Raw genomic sequence first — 15,542 nt, forward strand, 5'->3', positions numbered from 1 at the left:
ATTTAAAAAAATGTTTAAAGTTATGTAAAATAGAGATTACAATCAACTTTAATTTAAAACGAAGAAACTAGAACGAGACCTGAATCTTGAAACATCAAAAATGCATCAACATAAACCATTTCTGAGAATGCAAATATAACATTTTGTAATTTGCTAAGTGCAGTTAGGAATGTCGCGTGCTCACATAACTTAACTTAGCTTTTTTATATTTTTAAAACGTATTTATCATATTTTCATGTGACGAAAGTATCTCTTCTTTCGATTCCTGCTTATCTGATGAAGCAAGTTATTCTAGTTCACACTACTACGTCTTTTTTTATCTGATTGTTAATTATATGTATTAATAATGCATGTTTATTAATTGTGATGTCTTTTTTATTCTTCAAAATATTATTAAACTTTGAACACTGTCTGTTTTATACAGATTCCTGCAAGAAATTGTTTTATTGCCATTTAATAAAGCTGCCCTTTCATTATCACTAAAAAAAATATCTACTTATTTAAGTAATTACTAAAATCCCGTTGGGATCATTTAATTTACCCTTAATTAAATTTAATTAACGAACATTTCTTAGCTCGTTCTAAACAGCGCATTACATTACTGTATTTTAGCTAAAAGCACAGCGACCTAAATTAAGCGTACTAATTTTTCAGTTAATGTATAGCACTCCATTATGTGGTTAGAAACTGGATTACCGGGTAACATTAAATTATAGTCAAAAGAAAACTAAAACGTGCTAGAAACCAGTGCGTATACATATAGGTCAAATCACAGAATGTGGGAACTAGGAATCAACTTCACGAATTAGGCCAACGGAGAAAGTACCACATCACGACTGAAGAGGAGGAGGAGTCCACTCCTCCTTCCTTTCCTTTCAATATAAGTTCACTTGACATGATTTTAAAACAGCAACTATGGAGTTTCTTGCCGGTTCTTCTCCATAGATACTGTTTTCCGAATCAGTGGTAAATGTAAAAATTATGATATGACGATTCAAAAGTGCTTTTAAAAGAAGCCTAATTAAATAAATAAATGTTTGAGTTTACAGCGTTTGCGAAAACTCTGCAAATGTCCATGTGCGGTGATGATCGCTTACCATCAGACGACCCACCAGCTCGGTTACACGCTCTGTCACAAGAAAAAGAGTGTGTGTACTTATGTACACGCGTTAGAAGTTATACTTCTTTGGCGTATGGAAAAAAAATACTAGATTATACAACTTGAACATAGTTATCAATTTTCATACCACCTAGAACTAACTTCATGCTGTTAAATTTAGGTGCCGGTGCGTGCGCGCGCATCGTAAAAATTCACTCCCTCTCCTGTCTGCCTCTACTTGAGACTGCTTCTATAGGCTATGTACATATTATATATATTATCTCCGAGCAGCAAGCATTTCTGGTAAGGTAGGGGTGCCCATTTTTAACCGACTTCAAAAAAAAAGAGGAGATTCTCAATTCGGTTGGCTTATCTTGACTTATCTTCTTCTTAAAGTGCCTTCTCCTTTGGGAGGTTGTCGATCATTAGGGCTATTTCAATTTTGGAAACCGCTGTTCGGAACAATGATTTAGTGCTCTTCCCAAACCACTGACGAAGATTTCTGAGCCATGATATCCGTCTGCGGCCAGGTCTCCTTCTACCTGCCACTTTGCCCTGCATGATTAGTTGAACCAGTTCATACTTCTTGCTGTTACGCACTTATATGCACAGAAATTTATTTATACATTTAATGTGACGAGATAATAGTTACTGAGGATAATATGCCGCGATTGGGCAAACTTTACAGGTCAGGGCACATTAATAATATAATAGCAATTGTGAAGTGAACCGAATTATGCCAGCCATCAGAGCAATCTCATAATCAGAGCAATGTGCGGTAATTACTGTTTGAGTTCAAATCTTTGGTATTAAGTTGTGTCTGAAAAGACATTTTATTAAAGGAGAGATCAAAGAGACTATGACGACCGCCTTCTTGGTACAGTGATTGACGCGTGAGCGTAGAACCGGTCCTGGGTTCGATTCCCGGTGGTGACGAATAAAAAAAAAATATCTCGGTCTGGCAGGACACAGAAGGCGGATCACCTCCTTGTCCTCAAAGAAAATCGATCAGTGAAACAGATGTATAATGCATCTGCCCCTTACCCCACTAGGGGACATGGGACTTCACTTTTTTACAAAGAGACTATGATGAAATAGCACAGAAATAGAATGTGGTATGGACTGTAATATATCGTAAAGCTAATACTTAATCTTAGATTAGTTAAAGCATGTACTTTGTTAAAAGACACCAAATATGCATTAAGTAATTTAGAAAATTATGGAACGAATTTTAAATATGCAGTTTCCAAACCGACGTTTCATCTTAAAATATTCAGACTCAATATTAGTTACTCAAATAAAACTAGTTTATAACATGCAAATCCAAGCTTAAAAGATATTCACAAAATATAACACGTTCGCGATAATCTCGTCAATATAATTTACGTAATACAGTATGAGTTTGTTTGCAGTATCTATAATAAAAGTTAGGAGGAAAGTTTCAAGAGTTACAAAGTTTGGTCTCTAAGGAGGTGACTAGCATTCAATCACGTGCATCTAATATAATTAGGCTTGTATTAATACTTTGTTATTTAATAATTCTTATATATTTTTGTGTATATGATTTATTTAGAAGTATGTTGATGTCAAGTTTGATTTAAAAATATATTGTTTTTTTTTTATTATGAGTGTAAATAATTTAATTAAGAGATTTTTCACCATTGGTGTCTCTGTTAAATCTAATTTGACACTTTTTAATGTAACATTTTCACTCAAATAATTATTTTTTTTTGACCTACGGTGTGGCGAATAGCTTTGAACTGTTCACCAAATGTATCTAGTCATGTTTTATTTACGTAAATTATTAAACACTAATTTACACATAAAAAAAATTCAATGCTAATAACTAAATTATTAATAGTAAATCATAAGTACTATTTGAATATTTTTAGGTCAATTAAATTAACCTTCAGCAACGAGAATTTATAGTCATAAATTTTGAAATAAGCTAATTGTCTCTTGATGATCCATTCATGCGATGTAAATGCTAAAACTAGAATTACACAATAACATCGTTTTGGTTCAAAGTTTGATAAAAGCCACAGATGTTCACAATAATTCCAAAATCTTGTGCTTTAAGCAAAATAATCGCTGCACGAACATTACCGCAAAATAGAGCAGGTTTATAAAGCGCTCACACCGCTTGAGTGCTCTAAATCACCGGTAAAACAATAAACTTCACAAAATTTCCCGACTTCGCCATATAATTTGTTATAAAGATTGTCAGACTCCAGGGAAATTAGAATTATTGATGATTTATTAGTTCAATTACGTTCAATAATCCAATGAATTGTTCTGAATTAATAATGTTTAGACTTTAGAAGTTAGAAAATGCTTTTACGGTTACGGTTATATTTAATACTAGCTTCCGCCCGCGACTCCGTCCGCGCGGAAAAATTAAGAAAAATTAAGATTTTTTTTTCTACGTATTTTTCCGGGATAAAAACTATCCTATTTTATGCCCAGGATAATAAGGTATAATTATACCAAGTTTCATCGAAATCGAACCGTTAGTTTTTACGTGATGCCTTCACATACCTACAGACAGACAGACAAACAATTTTTTAATCACATATTTGGGTTTGGTATCGATCCAGTAACACCCCCTGCTATTTATTTTTTCAATATTTTCAATGTACAGAATTGACCTTTCTACAGATTTATTATATGTATAGATATAGATTAACGAATGGCGATATTGCGTTGTATGATTATTATTTATTATAACTTCTCTATTTTGTTTGTTCAAACAATTCATAATGACGACAGAAGTTGTGCTAGGAAACTTGTAATCTTAATAAATCGCTAATTGTTTTTAAAATAGGCGTTAATTTTACTCAAATTATTAATATTTCACATTATCAATGGTATAACACAAATCCGCAATTATTGAATTTTGAAAGTGGTGAAGTAAAAATAGCAATTTTATTTTAAACTAGCGGTCCGCCCCGGCTTCGCCCGTGGTACATATTTACGTTTTCTCTACATAAGAACCATCCTCGTACTTCAAGGAATATAATAAAAAAAGAATTATCGAAATCGGTTCAGCCGTTGTCGAGTTATGCGCTTACCAACACATTTTGCGATTCATTTTTATGTATAAGACTAGCGGTCCGCCCCGGCTTCGCCCGTGGTACATATTTACGTTTTCTCTACATAAGAACCATCCTCGTACTTCAAGGAATATAATAAAAAAAAGAATTATCGAAATCGGTTCAGCCGTTCTCGAGTTATGCGCTTACCAACACATTTTGCGATTCATTTTTATATTATAGATTCCCATACTGTTAAAAAAGTAGAGTTTCTGAAATGCAATAATATATAATACACAGGTATAAATATTTAGTTATTGTATTTGTATGTTGTGAAACGGAAAAAAACTTATAAAAGTACAATGAAGTGTGTGAAATAAGCCCTTGCGAGTTACGGCTGTGTTACATGACAAGATTGAATTTATATATCCGATTGAGATTTGGTGGCTGATTGCTGTTTTCACTTTTGTGTACAGGGAAAAGCCTTTTGGAATTTTATGTGCACAAGAAATTGGTTCTGGTTATAGAGCACATTTAAAATGTTTTGAAGATTTTTTATATTCAATCTATAAACAGGTCAATCGCTTTTTCAATTTTAAATGTTCAATATAATTAATTAATGATAATATTAACAGTTTATTCATCATTATTCAGATTTGTAACAAAAAAAAGTTACATTTCCGTTCAATTTCCTTTCCATTTCTTATTTTTTAAACAGCCAATTGTTTTGACAATTCCCCGAAACGAATTTCCTTGGCCCGATTGGCTAATTCATAAAAAAAACAAATGTCATATATATTCTGTAGCAGAGGAAGTCAAGATGGCGGGTTGCAATCAGGCGGGAAACATCGCAGTTCATAGATCTCATTACTGAATCAATCTGAGATGGCAAGATGCTCTCGGCAAAATTGGATGACATAAAAATGGTTCACGTTGTGTACTAGCGATACATAATTAGATTCATGCTTGATTTCTTCTCGAGTTCGTGTCAATGGTTACCTATCTTGATTTGGTTTCGCATTAGCTTTTATTTTGTCAGCAATTACAAACATGTGTAGAGTAGCCACGCCTGCCCATTCAGCCACCCATATTTTTTTTCTATTCTTCAAAATATTTCAGAAATTTCTACGCTTTTAAATGTTATAAAAACTAACAATTAGAGTACAAATTAATGGTCATCGGAGATCACTTATCTACACTAATCTTTACTAATATTATAAAGCTGAAGAGTTTGTTTGTTGGAACACGTTAATCTCTCACTTACTGGTCCGATTTAAAAAATTCTTTCGGTGTTACATAGCCCATTTATCGAGGTACTTTATATTATCATCACGCTAAGAACAACAGGAGCGGAGCAACGCGAGTAAAACCTCGGGGCACAGCTAGTTAAAAATAAAAGGCCTAGGTCCTATTTTTACCTTAAGTTTAACACAAATGTAACAAAAGAGACAACACTTGAAATATGGAGGGTTCTGGCTGAACAGCACTCCTGGGTGCGCTGGATAATCCATTGTCCTTGTGGGTAGTGCCGTGAATTTTGTAAAGATTTTATAAATAGCGGCTCAAGGTTTATTAAAAACTACTTTCCTAAGTCTATACAATTATACATAGCAGTATAACATTGTAGTGTTATAGTGTAATGGTATTGTAGTAGGTATTCTTGTATAAACTTAAAAGAGAGAGACAAGCTCATGTTATGAATTCTTATACCTATTTCTCCTAGATTACCAACTTTAAGCGCATAATATGCAAAAAATATAAACGCTACTAGAAATAACATGTATTCGTACGTAACATTTGATAGTACGACGTAAAAATTAAAAAAAAATGTTGTGTGAATTTATGAAACCACGGCAAAAGTGAAACTTTTTTTCACACTATAGACATTTAACTAAAAATTATCGTATTTGTACGATAATTATCGTACGTATCGTGCGTCACGCGACATGCGCTACACAGACCAAAAAGTTTGAGACGATGATGTAGGTAATAAAAGTTTCACTTTAAAATTGATAATAAGTATGTTGAAATATTGAGAAAGCCAAAACTAGTATGTTCCTTTGAATTAACATTAATTCCAGCATAATATGTATGTTCGTTTCGTTACCAGCATGTTATCAGCAATCAGGTTATTGAAATTAATCCATCGATAACGTTATTAACAAATCAATTTAACATAAATTTAGTGTAAAAATGTTTTACATTTACATCATACATTATGTACCTATCTAAGAAAGAAAGAAAGGCAGTTTTTGTTATTTTCTACAGAAGCATTTGCTTCTGTGTATGAATTACTTATTTAAGTACTCTACATTTCACGGGACTGTAATGCGTGAGTAAATTGGGACCTAATTAGCCCTAATGAGGTCCCATACCCTCTTCGGACTGTCTGAATATAAGTACCTCTATATACGGTATACCCTTATGAGCTATCGCTTTAAGAAATATATGATGATAAATACATATATCGCTATTATTTCATAGCATAAAATAAAGTTGGTTCCCGCTGTCTTTTTGTCTGTATGTATTCAACCATAGCAAAAATCTAAATTTTTAAAACCACGCACGGATATTAATGATTATTTTTAATAGGTTTTAGTTAATATATTTTAAAGTTTTAGGCAAAGCGGGCGAAGCCGAGGACGGCAAGCTAGTGTAGTATATACGTAAAGACTTCAAACTTATTGTAGCTGTTGATTTCAGATTTCTTTGGAGAGATAACAGTCAAAGCTTTATCTTAACTAAAGAGAGAGCTGGCTCTCTCTCTTGGTCTTAGAGGAATAATACTAAAGAATCATACATACCACACTTTCTTATAGTTTAATTAACGAGGAAGGAAAATTTACTTCAATGTGAATCTTTTTCTTAATAATGATCACAACTGCTTCGTAATATTTTGTGAAACTACCTTAAAATATAAAAACAACGTACGTAAATATTCTAATTTTGAGAAATATATGATATAATGGTAGAGAATTAAAACTTATATACTATTAGGAACGACTTATCCCTTATTTTCATAGTAGTATTCTAATTTCTAAGTAAAGTTGAAGATTTCAAATTTATCAGATAAGTTAAGTAACAACTTAAGCTTAAAGTGCAAAATTAGAAGTGAAGGATCAGAACTTGGTATTTGTTGAAGTATAGGTAAAACACTCGCTACATTATCTAACATAAATCTAGTCAAAAGTTTTCTAATAAAGGCTTACTTTACAATAAATATTAGGCATAAAGAAACATTTAAAGATAGACTTTTCTCTTTATCTCTCTTTCTGTTACTAATGATGTGAATCTTTTTCCTGTGATATATATAAAAGGCTCGTCTAAACGTATCGTGTTCTTAAAATGATACTCTCAGTTCCCATTCAAATATAAAACAAACAAACGGTTATTATTAAGTATAGGTCCTTTGTCTTTTTATAATGCCGCCCCAAGTTCGCTTCTACTACTTACTCTTTTTTATCCGATTGTCGATGAACTAAAAAAGACCGTCTTTCCAATGTTTTCTATAGTGATACATTGTGATGTACTGTGTAGGTACCTACAAGAGATAGAATATTGCTATTTATATCTCTACTAATAATAGTTATCCCTTCACGTGCTTCCATCCTTGTAGCATCTAATTAGTTTGGGGACGGTCCCAAACCCCAGGGACTTAGGCATTGGCTCGAATTTGTAATATATCCACGTTACCTGAACGTTTGCATAATTTCAAATTGTTCCAAGAATCAAAATTGACTTCGCACTAAAACTGTGGTGTTTGAAAGTTTATATTACTAGTTAAAAACTATATACTAGTTTTAAGTTTGTATGAAATTTGTTATTTCTGTGAATATTCGCGTCAGTCCTTTGCTGTATAAATAGGAGAAATAAAAGGAATTTTCGAACTTAAAACTTTACTTTAAATTTGACTAGCATGAACCTACGCTTTTCGGTCACGTGGTATGTGGATAAAAATATTTCTTTGTCAATTTTGATACACTACAGTGTAGACACAGATTTTAATATATATCTTTATCTTCTATAAATTGATGTTTTAATCTAATCCAAAACATAGCAAGCCTTTAAAATACATAAATAAGAATACACATAAGCTTTTACAACCTTTCTGTTGGTATACAGAAATCTCATAATCATTCGATAGCACCTTTCGATAAAGTATGTCTGTTTACTGTTTAGCAATGTGGACCATTTATTGGGAAAATTATCAAAGTTCCAGATATCATCGCACGAATCTTCTAACTTTTATACAATACCCTTCCGAACTCCGGTCTTATTTTCCTTTATGGTGTATTTCCTTATTTGCACTGAATACTTTCTTACCTTTTTGTGTGATTTTACTTCGGTGGTATTTATTATTCAGCCTGTCAGTGACGTTGCAACGTGTGTGTGATATTGAAGTAATCTATACTAATATTATAAAGCTGAAGAGTTTATTTGTTTGTTTCAATGCGCTAGTCTCAGGAACTGCTGGTCCGATTTGAAAAATTCTTTCGGTGTTAGATATTTATCGAGGAAGGTTATAGTCTATATATCATCTCGCTAAGACCAACAGGAGCAGAGCACTGCGGGTAAAACCGCGGAGTACAGTTAATGTTATGTTATGTTATGTTAGTACAGTCAAATAATGTTACAAACCATTGTACTTATTTATTAGGTTTTTGATATTTACCTTAATTAAAAGATTTATCAATAATACAATTGTGCTGTACTAATTTGGATGAAATTTGGTATGAAACTAAAATATGAAGAGCCGAGGCCAAACAAGACTACTTGTACACAATAGAAAATTAAAAGATTAAAAATAATTGATGATGAAAATTTTTTGTCTGTGATTCTGTACCACATGTAAAACCGCATTACAGCACATGTAAGTAGTTACAATATATTTGCAGTTTCAATATTTTATTCTCGTTTAGTAAATACCGCATTATCAAGGTCACACAACCAGTTATATTTCTTCACTGTATGATAGCATGTTCTCGGTTCGCCAGTTTCTCGGAATACACAAAATGTCCCCGTTGAGATTAAAGGCCCCGTATGAATATTCCAAATTGCGTTGATTCTAAAGCCTCTCCACACTTCACTAGGCAAAGGGACGATTGGCTTTGCGTATCGTAAAATGCTATTTTTACGTACGTATTAGCTTATTTTGTAAACAAATTATTATTTTTAAATTTTTGGTCTATTTTGAAGGAAATCTTATAGAGCTGTAGGTGAATAAAATCATTTATTTTACTTTATATGTTCCAAAAAAAATAATCATTCATTAGTTTAATGCTAAAACAAAAAGTTGCTTTTGATATAAGAAAATAGTGTGTTCCGAGCGCACGCGTCAGAAGTGGAACTTCTTTGGCAAGATTCAAAGATACCAAAATCGTCGCGTTACTCCATGACGTGACGGTATTGCCATGTCGCGATATTGAAATTTTATTCTCAACGTGAATAAAGAAGTTTCACTTTAAAATCTATATTTAATTAACATCAAACTTATGCATTTTTCAACATTTTAGCCATCGGCACCGTGGCTTAGTTGGTTAAAGCGCCTGTCTAGTAAACAGGAGATCGTGAGTTCGAATCTCGCCGGCGCCTGATGCTTTTTTCACCAAAATATATTCTCACATTATTCCAATGTAGTATATTAATTGTATTTTTATTTATACATCTATATTTTCATTTTAAAGGATTCAAACGATTTATATTATAGAGTTAAAAATATTAAAAATAGGTATATGATAATAATTGATAAATTTTATTTTTCAGTTAACAATGTATGTATGTATAATTAATTTTTTTAATGTTAAATTAAGTAAATGTTTCGTGAAATTTCTTATTTTACAAGAGTAGCACAAAAATTGTTTTTTTCAAGTATTTCACACAAACACTGAACCCAATAAATTACACATGCAAATTCAATTCGCTCTCCGTAAAAATATTATGCAAATATAACCTCGTGAATTTGTGAGTTTTTTTTATTTCACAGTTAACAATTATTATTAAAGGTTTGTATTTTGTTAATTCTTTGTTTTAAATTAATTTAATTGTTAATTTAATCAGTATTTTTTATGAATTAAGATTGCGGACAATATTATGAATTAATTACTACTTATTTATAATTTATTAACTGATTATTTTAGAATGTATTGAATGTGTTGTAACGTATTTTTAAAGTGCATGCAGTGCTCATTTTTTATTGGTTGTCCATCATGTTGTGTATTTTTTGTGTATTTTTTATGTAATTTAATCGATGTACAGCTGCTAATGAACCTTAATAAATAAATAAAATTGTTAAGCGAATGATTAATTAATAACAATTCCATACCAGCATAATTCAATGTAACCAAAATGGAAGACGATTCAGAAAACACATAAAATATTGAAATTGGAAGCTTCAAGCTTTCCGCCCTGAAAGTAACTTTATACACATTTTATATATTTTAAAATGTAATTTCAATAGTGTTAAAAGCTATATCATAAAATACGTGGTGTATTTTATGATATAGCTTTTAAGACTAGCTGCGTTCCGCGGTTTCGTCCGCTGTTGGTCTTAGCATAACGATATATTATAGTCTTCCTCGATAAATGGGCTATATTACACCGATAGAATTTTTCAAATCGGACCAGTAGTTCCTGAGATTAGAATGTTCAAACAAACACTTCAGCTTGATAATATTAGTACCTATAGATAAGTACCTATAGATGTAACAGCAACACCGCGGAAAAATCCGCCCTTTCTATAAGGTTAAAGTCGGGTTAAAGCTAAGTGTATTGCGATGGCGGACCCTGTTACGGGTTGCTAAACTTTTTAAACTATTTATGTGTCTATTACTATGGGTATTAGGGATTATTGTGTTAGTTTAGTATTTTATTATTTTACGCAAACCTTTAAACATTTAATTAAAATAAACTAGCTAAAAGATTGTATGTACTGCGAAAAATCTCGTAGCCTTGTTTTTACGAGTAAAGCGTGGTCTAGCTAGTTATTAAAAAACTATAATAAATAGTTGTAAGAAAATGTAATAATATAAATAATTCATTTCTTAGAAACTTCACTGAAACTCTGTAAATTATGCTCTAGAGGTAAATGTATATGAAAAATGCATTCATTTCATACAGACGTTAGTTGCGCTTCTGCTACACTTCGTTTCTTTATGTAAAATATTTCTAAGAATTTCGTGATCGTACTTCTAATATTAAATCATATTTTCTATGCTAAAAATGTTGCCTCACTTCATATAGATTTAAAATTAAAAATAATTTTACATAATGAGTTTTTCAATATTTGATCGATCTTATCATAACTAAAACTCTGTTATTTTGTGTAGATGTTAAGTTAAGTTGCGTATTATAATAGGAAAAGAGGATAAGAAACAATATTTTCCTGTACAACTTTGTAAAAATAAATAACATAAAAAGTAACTAACGAAAGATTCATTACGAAGTTTTTCAAGTTGTATCGATAATAATTAATCTCGCCTTTTCTTTGAACTTCTTAGGAGTTTGTTAAAGTTTTACATAACCGTCAATGAACTAAAAGCATATTATAAACTGGGCAATATAATATATTATGTGCAACGTAGAGCTAAAACCTTACAAACGTAGCACCCGCTACGCGTTGTAGCTAATTGCTACGAATAATATCTCTCAACTATGAGGAATATTCAACTAACAAAAGATTTATAGTGCTTAGTGTTTAGACACAACACATACACACACACACACAATATCCATCGGCCAAATCGTTTATTTTATTTTTATTTTTATTTTCTTAATCATTTAAGTACTTGGTATTCTTTCATCATTCGTCACTAAAATTTATTTTGTTAACTTGCCAAATATAATGTACTTAATATGGAATTTGTAAGGGAAGGCACTGCCTTCTGAGATACAGGTAATTACCTAGTTCAGAAGGCAGAGCAATATTGTAATGTTATATTTGAAGTTGCTAATAAATTTTATTTTATTTAGATAAAAGTAGCTTCAATCAATGAACAAATCGAGGACTGCATATTGTACTCGACCTATTAAACAAAAATTTTCATTCAATTGCATTTTTTCAAAAGTACTTAAAGCTTTTGATGACTCAATTGTTAGATATATTTTTTTCTACATATTAGGTTTATTATAGATATAACAATGTTATGAAAACTATTTTGAACTTCGGTTATGACCAAGTTATGACTAATCGAATGACATAGAAACTCAAAGCCAACAAACTCAGACAGCTTTTAGAAGCTTGATAAATCAAGCTTCCCAATCGACTCATAGACCTTGATATCAAAAAATAAATTGTAGAAATAATTAATAAAATAAATATTCCTACGAGTAAAGCTGTGTTTTATTGTAAACAAAACTGCTCAAAAGCACTGTCTTCACTGTATTTACTTATTTTTTAAACGCATTTCCATCAGAAGTAATACTTCAAATCACAGATAACTAAATAACTAGTTAGTTTAATGCAAGGTTTAATGTAACACAATAAAGTTATTTGCCTGTCAAATAATAAACAAGTAAACAGCTTCATGGCACGTATTGTGAACTCATAATATATGGAGTCTTCTCAAATAAACGGCAGTAATCGGGTTTGATTATTCAATCAGTGTTGCATCGATCCGGACGGTTCATTTGCAAGCCAAATTAGAGTGACAGTTTCATGTTGTATTAGGTACAAACGTCGCTCATTGCTTGTTAGTTTCTGATTATTAGAAATCATTTTTTATTTATTTGATACGTTTATTATTTGCTAGAGGATTCGGGTATAATGAAATGTCACAAGATTTTGAATTAATTAGCTGTGCCCACGACGTCGCTCGTGTGTGCATTGATTCAAATTGAAATTCTTCAAATAAATATTATAGCACCATGTTAATATAGTTTAAAGTTATTAAGAAAGAACTTCTATGGGAATTTCATTACATAAGTTTTCGATCGTCAGTAGAGATTAGTTTAAACAAGTCTCAGTCTAGTCTCTACATTTTGTTAATCACTAAATTACTTAGAAAATCGAATTGTATTTATCGATGTATATAAATAGAAAGGATCATTGATTACCTCTAATCTGTAGTTTATCTGTGGTTTATTATCATTATCGTTTATCTATTGACAATCATAAAAATAATATTTTTAAAGTTAATATCCTCTTAATACTTACCTAATAGATAATAGGAACAATACTGTACTTGTACCTAAACCTGCAATGTTCAAAAATAAAGATTTTTTGGATTTAACGTATCAAAGTCGCGTAAAATGAAACCCAAGAAAATACTAAAATTGAAAGTGTTTAAATCCACAATACAATTTGTAACAGTCAGCCACGCTCTGACTAATACTCCAAAACAAATACACAATGTTTGTACAAGCTAGCAATAGCTTTTTACATTTATTCGCTCAGCTTATTACGGGAACAAGGAATGGAAGTGAATTGCATCAATCACAAGCAGTTATAATATCTTGTTATAAGAAACACGAGTCTAAGCTCGATTTACGAGTTTATTTAAGAGCTTGTGTAAAACACAATTAAACTGTTTTAACTTTACGTGTTTTAATTAAAAAGGTGATGTTGAACGTACGGAAAACGTGCATTTAATCAGTTAACATGCTAATTTTAGACCGTGCGTGGTTGAGCCATTGTGTGAGCCAAAGAGAATGGAGTTTTATATCATACTAGCTATGCCCGCGATTTCGTCCGCATGGAATGGTCAAATTCTGCAATTGCAGTTTTTTTCCATTTATATCGATTCATTAGTTTAGGCTTAACCACAGGGCATAACACATACAACACACATAACATTAACACACACAACAAGTTACTTTCGCATGTATAATAGCATTATTTATTTATATATAAGTGTAGGTACACAAATACCTTGTAAATTGAATTTATCTGTTGCATGCGCTAATCGTACGAGAGCTACCAACGTTTTAAAAAAAGTCATTTTAGTATAGTTGGGTTTTTGATATGCTGTTTCTGTTGATATTTCGGTTAGAGTCCGGGCTGTCTGGCTGGCCGTAGTGGTTGCGTTTATTAGTGCGCATCTTATCTGCGTTAAAAAATGATTAAAGTTAAGTATATCTATACTTAACTTTAGTCATTTTTAACGCGTAATTTTTAATCTTTTGCCTTTAGATAGATCCATCAGACATAATTTTTTTATTGCAAGACGTTTTATTCGTTGTTAAATGGGTGTCATACGCAATTTTTTATTTAAAATAATTAAAATGTCATCGAAATAAGTGAAATTACATCTTGCAATAAAAAATGTATGTCTAATGGATCTATCTAAAGGCAAAAGATTAAAAATTACGCGTTAAAAATGACTTTAAATTAAGGATATTTTCCTGTGCAGATAAGATGCGCACTAATAAACGCAACCACTGCGGCCAGCCAGACAGCCCGGACTGTAACCGAAATAGCAAGAGGAACAGCATATCAAAGAACCAACTATACTAAAATGCTCACTTGTCAACGTTGCTACACAATATAAAGATACATACAGTAAGGAAACTTCATACAAAATGTTCGAAATGGATCGATAGTAGCGGGTGACACATCCATAGATTTTGAATATAGTATGGAAAAAAGTTTAAAGTGAAACAAAATCAACTGTGAAAAAAAGCAAACAGAAATATACAGGCCGAATTGATAACCTTCTCCTTTATTTTTCAAGTCGGTTAAATATCCAAAAGTAACAGCCCTATAGCTATACGTCATAATTTCATGGGGGGGGCTTAGTTTCCTAACTGTATGTACGTAGTACATATCTGTCAACTGTGGTTGCTACCTCCTATACGATAACGGACACAGATAACGGATAAATTCTAAACAAGGACGGATGATCAATCTTTATATCACTCTGAATAAAGCGTGAAATATCGTTCGGAAACACAATAGAAAGGATAGAACGTAATCTGCGGGTATTACAAAACTAAGAATCGAAGAAATTCGAAACAAAATAATTGTCTCAAATTTGTTTTAAATCCCTCTCAAACTTTGCTTGTTTTCCGATCTTGTTTTTGTTGATTTATATATTTTGAGGATTAAACTTCCAAATTATGTCTTTTAAACATTGTTATACTGTACAATATTGGAATCTTCTTCCAATCTTTTAAAGTAGAAAACTTTAGGAAAAGTAGAGCGTTAAAGTACCTACATATCTGTTATCATTTAAAATTATGAATATCTTTGATATATATATTTTTTCAATCTATACGAAAATTTATATACTATCTGTAGTTTATAAAAAGATTCAAACCGCATTATTTAAAGTGCAACCAACATAATGAAAATATAGAGTAGGTAATTTATTTGATTTTCCGAAATATATGGTCATTCAGTAGATCGTTGCATTGTCGACTAAGCTGTAACATCTTCAATATGTTGCCAATAATTGAATTGATGTATTATTCCTGAA

At 31.5% G+C, this 15,542-nt stretch overlaps 1 protein-coding gene and 1 non-coding gene across 2 annotated transcripts in view; both read left to right on the top strand.

The window, feature by feature from the left end:
• LOC123694730 overlaps positions 1-15,542 on the top strand; it is a 109,151-nt gene that overhangs the window by 77,602 nt on the left and 16,007 nt on the right. The gene's annotated exons all lie outside the window — the stretch shown is intronic.
• On the top strand, positions 9,650-9,723 carry Trnat-agu. Its single transcript has one exon. It is a non-coding gene; the product is annotated as a tRNA-Thr (tRNA).

This window comes from Colias croceus, chromosome 10, assembly GCF_905220415.1.
Source record: "Colias croceus chromosome 10, ilColCroc2.1".
Taxonomy (NCBI): Eukaryota; Metazoa; Arthropoda; class Insecta; order Lepidoptera; family Pieridae; genus Colias; species Colias croceus.